The 11,311-nt window shown below is 37.5% G+C and overlaps 1 protein-coding gene across 2 annotated transcripts in view; it reads left to right on the top strand.

The window, feature by feature from the left end:
• Positions 1-1,208: 1,208 nt before the first annotated feature.
• Positions 1,209-11,311, top strand: part of OXR1 (oxidation resistance 1) — a 225,093-nt gene continuing 214,990 nt past the window's right edge. Inside the window, exon 1 of one of the 2 annotated variants that reach the window (XM_008581282.1) lies at positions 1,209-1,399. The gene's annotated coding sequence lies outside the window, so the exon portion shown is untranslated. The remainder of the gene's footprint in view (positions 1,400-11,311) is intronic. The other variant, XM_008581283.1, reaches the window with a different exon arrangement.

Below are 11,311 nucleotides of genomic sequence, written 5' to 3'. Positions count from 1 at the left end.
TGTGTTGGAAATTTGGAGAAGTCAAATCTATTTCCATGAATATTAAGTCGTTGATATAGGTATGTGGATAAGGTAGAAATCATGTAGGTGATAATTAAATTAAATGACTAAAATTTTGTAAACACTGCTTTTGTTAGTGAGTCTTTTACTAATGGATAGATTGTATCCTCCTTACAAAGCTTTTGCTCTGATATTCAATTCAGTAGAAGCTTTTAGTGTTTAATTATGAATAACTCCCTCTGCTGGATGGTTTATGTCATGGGATGCTTCCCACAGGTCATCGTTAAGCAAGGTCTAGAAGCAGGAGCTCAGGGTATGACAGTGTGGCAGAAAGTGGAAGCCAGGGTACCAGAAAAGCCTGAATAAAGTGTGGAGGTATGAAAATGTATGAAACTTTTAGGAAATTACTTGTGCAGTTGTGATTATCATAAATAATAAGGAAAATTGCCACCTTGTTTTCTATAGGGAATTACAGCTTGAAAAATGGCACTTAACATTAGCTTCTGAAAATACCAAGGGCAGCCAATGATAAACTGGGCTGAGTTTAATTATATTAGTTGTGTAGCATGAAATGTTTGAATTTTACTGATATCATTTACCAACAATTTTTACACTAAAAGAAAAGAGGCATGAGTGGGGAAAATTTTTCATGGATAGCTTTTTGCTTTCCATATTAGGCCCAATGTCAGCTCTCTAAAATGCAGAATTGAACAACACGTGTATTGTCATTGAGAATATGTGGAGAAATAATGTTAACTATGGAATTTTTACAGCTAACATATTGTTATTTAAACAGAAAAACACTGGCAGCATCTAGTTAAAAAAATAATTTCATTATCCTTTTCTGAGTTGCAATGAATTATTTTTAATTAGTGCTTTATGCATTATCTTTGCCTGACATCACATTTTAGTTTGCTGTTGGAAAAATAAAAGTCCTTATCACCTTACATTTTAATATATTTTAATGAAAACTTTCAAAATGATTAGGCAGATTTTTTTTTTCTGTTTAGTTTCAAAGATATTTGAAGAATTTATCTTAAAATACTGTAGGGGATGTCTATAATTTCTGAGTACACCTGTTTCTATTTTAAGGCCAAATATAACTCAGTCGTTGAGAAAAAAAAAATCATGATGGTGATAAACGTGGAACAAACATGTCTTTGGAGTCAGTAATCACGTCATGTGGTATTCTTTATCTGTAGGTTGAAGAAAAAGTCCCAGTCAGTGGATATTACTGCTCCAGGGTTCAACCCTTTGGCTGGTGCAGGAAAGCAAGTGCCTCAAGCCAGTAAGCCGCCTGCACCCAAGACCCCCATCATTGAAGAAGAGCAGAATAACACAGCCAATACCCAGAAGCATCCTTCCCGAAGGAGTGAACTGAAGAGGTTCTACACCATTGGTGAGCTGCAGATGTCTTATGCAAATGAATAAGTGAAGTCTGCCTAACGGCGCTATGCATTTGTGATTCTGCTTAGCTAAATGGCCCCTTGCTATATAACGTATACTTTCTGTTGGTTTATTTAGACATTATCTTACATGGTCTGGACATGAAGATGCAAAAATACTGAAAACCTTCAGCAAAGTAAAATATGAGAGGAGACTCCAAGACTTTCTGTATCTTACCCTAAGGGGAGTAAATATATTTATTAGGTTTTTCAGCTTATGTGCTACTATTTTTATTTTAGCCATTCTTCAGCCGGTGCCGGTTCTGTTTTTTGTTTTTGTTCTTTTCGTTTTCCCTTCAGGTTCCCAAGTCTCTGACCCTGTTCTGTCAGGTGGTTAAGATACTGGCTGATGTAAGCCTGTAACTAACAAAGTCACTAGGAAAGTAGAAAGTTATTACATTGTCAGCAAGGACAAGTTATATTGTAGGTCTGTTTTGGTCTTCCACATTGCTTTCCTTTCGAGAGATTTAATCACATCCCAGAACCTTTTATATGAGAGAGTTGTAGGCTATGGATAGGGTCTTGCAGGCATTATGTGTTTTTTCCAAATAGAATAATATCCTTTAATTTTGAACTCTATCATTTAAATGGAGAGTTGTAGGTAATTAATTTAAACATGTCGAATTACCAAATTTTGTGTGCCAGTATTTGCCCAGCATGTTTTTGGCCTTGCTTTTTAACTAATAACAATTTTTCGTGTCTTAGGTCTATTTGAAACAAAAGTTATCTATTTGAGACATATCATATATGGTTGAAGATAGTATGAGTAGGGGAAATAAATCCACCCATGAAGAAGATGGTTGTGTTAGCCTTTTATGTTATTTCATTTTGGAGATTTGGACACATCCGAAAGTTTTAATGGTACAAACCATGGCTTAATGGGTTATCAAAGTTACATCCAAGGCAAAATTTTTCTTTGGCATCAGCACCCCCACCACCCCAATATGGGATGTTTGTTTTAAGATGATTAAATTTTTTTTTCTCAGATATTTTAGTATCCATATCTAGAAATGACAATCAAGAGACCAGATTTCTAGTTCTGATTCCTATGCTAATTTTCCCTGTGACTTTGTCAAGTCATCTTCCAATGTCTTTGGGTTAAATTGCTTTTATCAAGCTTGGAGAGAGGGCTCCTTATAGGTCTAGTATTATCTCAAATTTGGCTGGTAAAACCAAGCTTTTTCCCTTTTCACCATTTCATGTCCTCTGCCCATACCCACTTCAGGCTTCCTCTGTCCAGATTCAAATGTTCAAGTCTTATTTTTCAACCAGCAACCATCATGGTGTCATTGAGGATGTCCATAGTCAGATAACGAGAATTAATAAGACAGTGTAGACAGGTGCATACTTCCATTTCTAAAACTTTTGGTTGTATAGTTCTGAAAATTAATCAACTAGAGAAGCTCATAAAGTTTACATGACTGCCTCTCCATTTACCAATGTCCTTCCTTCCTACCCTTCAACCTGTCTACCACCTTCTGTTGCTGTTTGATTTATTAACTGGCTAAAAAGATATAGCATTTTGCCTCCGGAAAATAAATTTTATACTACGAACTCAATATTCCTTAAAAATAAGAAAATTAGGGAGAAAGACTGACCAGCTTGGCTACAGTGAACGAAGATCTTATTCTAGAAAATAGAAGTCTAAAGGGTGAGTTCGAATTGCAGCAAGATGAACTATGAGTTATTTTAAACAGCACCACCACTAGTGAATTTTTAATTTTTTAATTTGCAACAATTTGATTCATAATCAACGTCAATGGCATGTCTATTGTGTTCAAAGAGACATCTGAACTGTTTATTTTACTGTATCTATGTAACCCTTCTATTATTGGGAACTGGAAACGTTATTTTCAAGGCTGAAATATTAGCAATCATGTAATCCCCTATACTGAACGTTTCTTTCACAAAACCAGTCTACTTCAGTGTCTCTTAGTAAAATTTTTGGTAATCAACAACAACAATAAAAATTTCCATTTATGGTAATTTTATGTAACAGGGACAAGTTAAGCTCCATCTTCCATCTCAGTTCATCCTCTGCAACAACTCTGACAGGTGGTGTTACACTTTATTTTTATTTATTTATTTTTTTTTGTCTTTTGTCTTTTTCCGTGTCCGGCAACGGATCGCAACCCTCAGTGTTGCCCCCGTACCGGACTGGGGACCGGCAACGGGATTGCAACCCTCGGTGTTGCTCCCGCGCCTCGCTCAGCCAGTGAGCGGGAACCGGTCTGTATGTGGGATCCGAACCCTCGGGCGGGAGCGCCGCCGCGCTTCCCAAGCGGCGCACTATCCAGTGCGCCACCGGGCCGGCCCTACACTTTATTTTTATAGATGAAAAATAAAGTCTTAGAGAAGTTAAAGGAGCCATAAGCCATAGAGAGCAGACTCTGAAATGAAATTCACCTTCTCTTGTGACATGTTAGAATCAGCCTTTGGTATCATTCAAAAGGAAGCCAGGCCCCTCTGCACAGTGGTGAGCCAGAGAAGTTTCTATGGATAATGCAGTGGAGTAACATTTTTACCGTAATTTCTAGATAATCTCATTGAAGGCAACCATGCTAACCCATCCACTAGTCAGTATGCCCATTCATTCAAAGTTAGCTTCCAATGACTCAATTTAGTGTTCCCACTACTGGAAAAACCTGGGAGCCCTCTTGTGGCCAAGTGAAGTACTACCTTTAAATTTAGCAATGAAGTACAATATTTACCAGATTTAAATTCAGGCAATGATTGTAGGGCTTAAAGAATTTTCAAATAAAAAAATTAAGAAATAGATAAATTTGGCACTCATTGAAATGCCTCTTAGTGGCTAATGAATAGCTGCAGTAGATTCTCTAGAAATTTCTTTTTGATGTCACAGCTATTATCCTTCATGAACTTAATGTAGAAGATCTCCTTACCGAGGAAACAGAATTTATAGCCTCCTAGTATAGATATAGGCTCGGGTCCTTAATTATTCCTAATAACAGAACACATTATACCTAATAAAAGAGCAAAAAAAATGGTACAGCATACACTCATTATTATTTATAACAGAATGAGCAGTCTTAGAAGAAGTATAATAAAATTTCGTTGATTTGGAATAAGTAGAGGAAAAGCTAGTCTCTATCGATGTGAAATATATGAATCTTCAGATAAGTTAAAAAGAAAGTAGTCATTATATCAGGACTGTGGCTCATGAAAGAGCTTTTTTTCTGCCCTACTTCTGGCACTAACTGTGTGATCTTGGCACAAGTTATTTACTGTCAATTGGCCTTATGTTTTTTCATCTGTACAGTGAAAGAGACCAAATCAATGTCTTTCTAAGTTTTTTCTCTCTTGTTCTCTTTTTATTATCACAACTAATCAAAGTACTGTACAAGTTTTCTATTGCTGTAAAACAAATTACCGCAAACTCTGCAGTTTGAAACAACACTCATCTATTAGCTCACACTTTTGTGGGTCAGAAGTCCGTATGGCATGGCCGGGTTCTCTGCTTGGGGCATCACAGGCTGGAATCAAGGTTTTAGCTGGGCTGAGTTCTCATCTGGAGGTTCAACCAGGGAAAGATATGCTTGCAAACTCATTTTTGTTGGCATAATTCAGTTCCTTGCAGTTGTGGGACTAAGCTCCCCATTTCCTTATGGCTGTAAGTCAGGAACCACTCTCTGCTTCCTAGAAGCCACTTGCTTTCCTTGCCAGGTGGCCCCCTCCATCTTCAAACCAGAAATTTCACATCAAATTCTTCTCATTTGATCCCCGACTTTCTCTCCTGTGAACAACCGGAAACACTCTCTGCTCTTAAAGGACTCATGCAGGTAGGTTAGGTCCACCCAGATAATTTCTCTTTCTTAAGGTCCACACAACCTAGTCACAGGAATAAAGTCCACCATATTTACAGTGCCCAGCATTATGCAAGTGTATACACCAAAAGGATGGGAAATCTTAGGAACCATTCTAGAATTCTGCCTAATGTGTTTTATCCTGCCACCTTGTGTGTACACAGTCATATACCAACACAGCTTGTATTAGTCCATTTGTTTCTTATAGCAGAATACCTGAAACTGGGTAATTTATAAAGAAATATAATTTATTTCTTACAGTTTCAGAGGCTGGGAAGTCCACAGTCCAGAGGGTACATTTGGTTAGGGCCTTCTTGGTGGTGGCTCTACAGTAACACAGGGTATCACATGGCAAGAATGGCATGAGCTAGAGAGAGACTAACCCCCTCACTTGCTCTTCTTATAAAGCCATCAGAACAACGCCCATTACTTCATGAATGGGTCAATCCGTTCACCAGGGCATAGTCCTCACAATCTAATCACCTCCCAAAGGCCCCACCTTTCAATTACCACAGTAGGATTTCCCACCCTCAACACTGTTACTGTAGGGATTAAATTTCAATGAGTTTTGGAGATACATTCAATCCACAACATAGCTCAAACAAAATTTTCTCAGAATATTTCTCTTACTATTTATTCTGATTGTTTCTATTTTATCCTATTTCATTTTTTAAATACAATCTCATTACATCAGTTTCATGGTTTATTAACAAGTTGTTGCCTGCAGTTTGAAAAATCCCTATACTTGATATTAGAAGTCTTTCAGATTCTTAAAATTATATTATTTTAAAAATAGAATTGTTAATTAAAACTAGAATAACAAAACATTAACTTAGTAAACTAACACTAATGTATGAATAAAGAGTAGAATTTTTCACTTTTCCAATTTTTGTTTGTGCCACATAAAACTACCTGAGTTTGAATGTATGTAAGAAACACATATCCTTCAAAACAACAACTTCTACTTAAAGATAGAAGATGAATCCTATTAGTAGACTCAGGTACTTATAATACCCTATATATTCCACTACCCTTAGTTCAGAGAACTACATGTAAGGACTCCTGAAAAAGTCACATATTAGGTATGGAAGTAGTGATGAAAACTGTGCACAAGGGATCCCAAAATGTACCATCGCTTCTTAATGTGCACTATATAATTACATGTAATATTTGTTCCTTGCTTGAGGGTTCTGGAGCTGGATCATACATACATCTCTATCCAGCTTCTGTGACTATTAGTAAAAGTATTTCCATACTGAGGATTTTCACTTGACAGTTAAGAAATAGGACAACTCTTGAATGGATGCCCCTATAATCAGAGTTCATACAGTGAAACACCCAAAGCCAATTAGTCCCTGATCAGTCCCCACCACATGAAGGCCTCATAGAAGATGCTTCTAAGAATATAAAGAAAAGTGCTTTCGAGGATGGCATCATATGGGTTGGGGAAAGGAGTGCTTGGTTAAAAGGAGCACAACAGTGAGCAGAATGCAAGATAGAATGCCCTAAATGACATGTGGAGGGTGAATAAGGAGGCAGCAGACGGCAGAGGGGGCTCCCTTAAAGTGCTGTGGAATCCAAAAGATGTAGAAATCACATAAGACTGTAAAGCGGCTCACACTCAGAGGCTCTTTATTGGCTTTGTAGAGCACGTCGCCCTCACCACCCTCTTCCTTCTCTGCCTACAGACTCCCTTGGCATCTGTGTTTACCTATACAAGGGTACTTTGAAAAGTTCATGGAGACATGGAATTAAAAAATAATATGAATCCTTCCATGAACTTATTGAAGACCCTTGTATCTCTTATCTTCTTGTGTTGGCATGTCTGTCTCCATGCCAGGTGTCAATTCCCATGAGGAGGGAAGGATGCCCTCACATCTCATTAATCCCGGCCCTTAGTACAGTGTGAGGTACACAGTTAAGTGCTAAGTAAATGTAGGGGGCCAGGAAGGTGGAGTTAGAAAGGGTCATGGCATGAGTCTCGCTCTTCTCAGTAGAGGAGGAGAGGAGGGAACCTACAACCACAATTATTTTTTTTTTTTTTTTTTAAGTTCTTACAACAAGCAAATGGAGGGGACACACTTGGGTGGGAGGGGGGAGAGGGAGGAGGGAGGAGGTTTCGGTGATGGGACATAATAATCAACTACATTGTATATTGACAAAATAAAAATAATAAAAAAAAAAAAAAGAAAGCTTTGGAGGCTTCAGGGCATTAGAGAAGGATTGGAATACCTGCTGCGGAGAACAGTGAGTAAGGTAATATAACCTTTACATCTATAAAAAAATTAGAGTTATCAAATCTCTCTTTTATTACTTACTCCATGTAAATGTTCTCTGCAACTTCATGGAGAAGGAAGAAGAGCCTCAAACTTAGCCTTCCCTGATTTCTCCCACAGCAGGGCTTCTTAAGAGGTCCACTAAGAGGGATCCTTGGCTAACAGGTGTCTGAATAATACCTCTAGAATCTTCCTTCAGTTGAGATCTCTGCCTCTCAGGTTCTCACTTTATCATGGCAACTGACAGCCTGCTCACCCTTACTAATCTCTTTCCCTACATGGATCAGCCTCCACCTTCTGTCCTATCTAAATTAATCTCACTACAGCATCTTCTCCTTATAGGACACCTTCCATGATTAATCATTCAATGTTCTTTACAGTCATTTCTAGTTATATAAAGATGAATGAATTCTGGGTTTATTTGGGGGATATATATAACTCAATCTTTTCCACATAAGAAAATACATTTATTCTCTTATTAATTCAAGAAATATTTACTGGATACTTATTACATGCCGGGCCCTGTTTAAAGTGCTGCAAATACAAGCACACACAAGACCAAGTCCATCTTCAAGTGCCTGTATGCTAGTGGAGAAGACAGGCAATGAATAAACGATCAGATATTTAACACATTGTCAAGGAATGATATGTTTTTAAAGAAAAATAAAACAGGTTAAGTTAGAGAGGTGATAGGTTGTTCATGTAAAATGTGTTTACATCGTACACAGTTTTTATAAACATTCTAGCAGATGAATTATCTCAGTTCTAACTGAGAAATCAATTATACTGGTTTCTATTATAGGACATTAGATGAATTAATAATAGATTTTTTTCAAAGAGGTTTTTTTTTTTTTTTTTTTTTTTTTTAACCTTCCTTCAGATAGGATTAGCTTATGAAAAGACTAATGGAACTGACATGTGCAGCATGAAGATGAAAATGACTGACAGGACAAGTAATGACCCTCAGGCTTCCCTGCATTGTTTGCAAGAGGAAGTGTATTGGTCCATTTCTGTTGCATATAACAAAATACCTGGAACTAGGTAATTTATAAGAAAATTAAATTTATTGCTTTCCGTTTCAGAGGCTGGGATATCCAAAGTCCAGGGAACACATCTGGTGAGGATATTCTTTCGTGGTGGCTTTACAGCAATGCAGGGGTCTCACATGACAGAAAATGGTGGAGCAGAAAGAGAGAGACTATCACATGCTGTCCTTTTAAAGCCCTCAGAACCACACCCCTGACCACCATTATTAATCCATTCACGAGGCATGGCCCTACAATCTAATCACCTCTTCAAGGCCTCACCTTTCAATTACCACAATAGGATTTCCCACCCTCAACAGTTACCGTGGGGATTAAGTTTCTAATATATGAACTTTGGGAGATGCAATTCGATCAATCCACAGCAGGAGGTATCCAAATATTCTTCATTTCTACCAAGAAAAGAATAAGGAATGTGGATTAAGCTGTAGTATAGAATATTGAAAGTATCAAAGAGAATTTAATAAATTTTAGTATATGTTCCAGGGAATTTTTTTTTTTTAAAGTATAGTCATTGTCTCTTTAGAGTGGTTAAGTGCCACCTTGCTTAGAGCGAAAGGTAACAAGATCAGCTCTGCAAGATCCTAAATCGTTTTGATCAATGCTGTGAAAGCTGACGCCCATTCAACGGGTGTTTTTTGAGCTCCTTCTTTTGCTAGTGCAGGCAGGGTGAATCAGTGGTGAGGAACGTGGCCTCTGGAGTCTGATGTCTGAGTTGGACCTACTCATTGCCCCTGCTAGTTATGTGTGTATAAACAAGGTGTATATCTCAAAGCTCTGTCCTCACTTATAAAAGTAAATAAAACTGGTGCTTGTTGAAAGGGCTGTTATAAGGGATAAATGAGGACATGTATATAAACTGCTTATAATAATACCTAGAACTTGCAAGTTCTCAGCAAATGTTACTGAGCTTACTGTTGTTGTGCATTAAGAATGCAGCATGGACGAGGCACTATGTACCTGCCCTCTGTGAAGCGAGAGCCTCCTATCTTGATCCTTGTGCCCAGATCACCTCATGCCCAGTTGAAAACTCTACAGTGGTTCCTCATTCCCAACAAGATAACATTGTTACTCTATAGACCTTTCATGCTCTGGCCCTACAATCCAGCCATAACAAGCTCCTTGTGGTTTCCACAAGGTGTCATTCTGTATGATGTGTCACAGGCTTTATGTGTTCTTTTCCTTCTGCCTAGAATGGTATTACTTTAACCTCTTTCAGCCTTCTGAATGAACTACCCATTTGTCAGGATTCATCCTAAAGTTCCCTTATACCTGGCCACACTTTCTCCAAGTCTGATCCACATGAACAGATTTCAGAGCATTTTAACATACAGATTGCCAGTGTTTTAGGTGACTAACAAATATTCATTGAGTGCAGTGAGTACTTATAACATTCCTGCAGGGTAAGTGGGATGTGCATTATGGCCACCATGCAGCATTCGATGGAATTAAGTCTCTGAAAGTTGAATGATTTATTCATGATTATAGTATAAATAGTGGCAAAGCCAAAGGAAGAATCTAGGTAGACTGACCAATGGGAAAGAGCTCATTTTCTACATATATTTTCAGGTCAAACCTCTAATCAAAAATATAAGTGAAATTAGATCATTGACAGAGATCTCATTGAATGGTTCCACACGTGCTAGTCTCTACCACTGATGGTGAAATAGATCAATTAAAAAAAAGAACACTAGTTTTTCATGGAACTATACTTATTCAGTTAAAGTATCCTTTTCGTTTTTCTTCCTTTTCTTCCCTTGCTCTCTCCCTCTGTTTCTTCCTTTATTCCTTTTTCCTTCCTTCCTCTTTCCTCCCTTCTTTCCTTTTTTCCCTTCTTCCTTCCTTTTCTTCTTCCTTGTGTTAAAAGGAACCATCCTTTGTGAAATTATGGCTTAGTATGTGGTATTGGTTTGGAAGATTTTGTTTGTTTATATAAGATTTATTGTTTTTAAATCCCCTTACTTGTCAGAACATTAAGTTGGGAAATGGTCTCAAAAATGTTCTTTTGAAAACTTACTGGCCTGTGAAATTGTAAAATCTGAAATTCAATGATCTTGTCTTTTGCTCTGCCTTCAGGATAGAATACTTTTAGCATAACAAACTTAATGAAGCACAGTTAAATACAAAGTTGTGTCTTAGTAACCCCAGGCTGCTTATGTATTGAAAAGAGAGCCTACAGAATTGGGGTCCCCTGGGAATTTTTCTCAGTTGTTGGCAAAATTAAACCTGTAATAACTACTTTGGAAACCAGAGAACGTCAAGACACATATTTAACTGCTTTTTAATTGGAGTACACCAGACAATTTAAAATATCATAACATAACTTTCATTTTGAAGCCAGACTTTTTAATTATAAGAATAAAAAAGATCAACTGTAAAGTGAAAATACTGTAACAGGAGGTTTAAAAAAAAAAAAAAGAAAGCAGAAGACTAATCTTCGTGGAGGTGACGCATTCTGCAGGATGAAACTAGATCACCACTGAACTGGAACCTTTTCTCCAAACTAGAAGATTCTTCATGTAAAAGCAGGAAGTTTCTGTGATTTAATCAGCAGAACCATCTTAGCATTACAGGTCACTGTCTATAAGCACAGGAACTAAAATGGATAACTGCTGTGAGGGTTCCAGTTAAATTATGTTCTGGAGAAAAATGACTTTGTTTTGAATTGAAGTTTGTTCTGACAGTTTGATGACTTCTTATATTTTCTGGGTCACAAGAATTTT

The sequence above is a fragment of the Galeopterus variegatus genome, unplaced genomic scaffold (genome assembly GCF_000696425.1).
Source record: "Galeopterus variegatus unplaced genomic scaffold, G_variegatus-3.0.2 Scaffold2315, whole genome shotgun sequence".
Lineage (NCBI taxonomy): Eukaryota > Metazoa > Chordata > Mammalia > Dermoptera > Cynocephalidae > Galeopterus > Galeopterus variegatus.
The sequence above is the reverse complement of the archived record's forward strand: the minus strand, read 5'-3'. Positions and strand labels throughout refer to the sequence as shown.